Source organism: Podarcis raffonei, chromosome W (genome assembly GCF_027172205.1).
Source record: "Podarcis raffonei isolate rPodRaf1 chromosome W, rPodRaf1.pri, whole genome shotgun sequence".
Taxonomy (NCBI): Eukaryota; Metazoa; Chordata; class Lepidosauria; order Squamata; family Lacertidae; genus Podarcis; species Podarcis raffonei.
In genome coordinates, this window is record NC_070620.1 from 10962210 (window position 1) to 10963572 (window position 1363).

Here is a 1363-nt window from a genome sequence, read left to right on the forward strand (position 1 = left end):
TATGCTGACCTGCAGGAGGTCTTCAGCGAGAAGGAGGCGGATAGACTATCCCCCCATAGGCCCTTTGACTGCCAAATCAACTTGCTCCCAGGGGCTCAGCTGCCGGTGGGTAAACTGTATGCCATGTCGGACAGGGAGATGCAGGAGTTGCGGGAGTTTATTGACAAGAACCTGAAAAGAGGTTTCATAAGAGAATCAAAGGCAGTGGGGGGCAGTCCGGTGTTCTTTGTGGACAAAAAAGATACTAATCAGCCTAGATTGGTCGTAGATTACAGGGTGTTAAATTTGGTATCAGAACCTGTGACCTTCCCAATGCCCAGGATTGACGACATTTTAACACGGGTGAGGCAGGGGAAAATTTTTACCAAGCTGGACCTCAGGGGAGCATACAATTTGATCAGGATGAGGGAGGGGGACGAATGGAAAACCACCATGTTCACCCCCCTGGGGGCATTTGAGTACTTAGTTATGCCATTTGGATTACAGTCGGGCTCCGCCTGTTTTCAAGCTTTCATGCACCACTTGTTGGGGTCCCTGCTGTACAAGAACTGCGTAGCCTTCTTGGACGACGTCTTAATCTATTCGGACAATGAGAAGCAACATGTCAGAGACGTCAGGGAAGTGCTAAAGAGACTGCAGAAGCACCAGTTGTGGGTCAAGCTGGAAAAATGTCAGTTTCACACCAGAGAAGTCGCGTTTCTGGGGTACAAGTTGTCAGACAAGGGCCTAGCTATGGACCCAAGCAAGGTGCAGGCGGTGCTGGAATGGAAGGCCCCCAAAACCCAGAAGGACGTGCAGAGGTTCCTAGGGTTCAGCAACTTCTACAGGAAGTTCATCAAGAACTTCGCCCACTTGACAGCGCCCATCACAGATTGTCTCAGTAGCAAAAGGAAGTTCGTCTGGACAGAAAGTGCCCAGCAATCCTTTGAAAGACTGAAGAAGGCGTTCGCTTCGGAAGAGCAGCTCCTGCACGTGGATCTGCAGAAGCCCATGAGACTGGAAACCGACGCGTCAGACCGAGCCATCGGAGCGGTACTGTTGCAGCCAGGGGCCAAGCAGGGCTGGAGGCCGTGTGCCTTTTTCTCGAGGAAGCTGAGCAAGTCGGAGCAAAACTACACGGTGTATGACCACGAACTGCTTGTGATCTATGCGGTGTTTCGCCGATGGAGACATCTGTTAATAGGGGCGCAGCACAAGATCCAGGTTTGTACTGATCACAAGAACTTGGAATACTGGAGGACCGCGCGAGTACTCAACCAGAGACAGATTCGATGGGCACAGGAGTTCTCCAAGTTTTCCTTCGAGATCCGATACGTGCCGGGAGAGGAAAACGTGAGAGCAGATGCTCTCTCCTGGAAGCCGG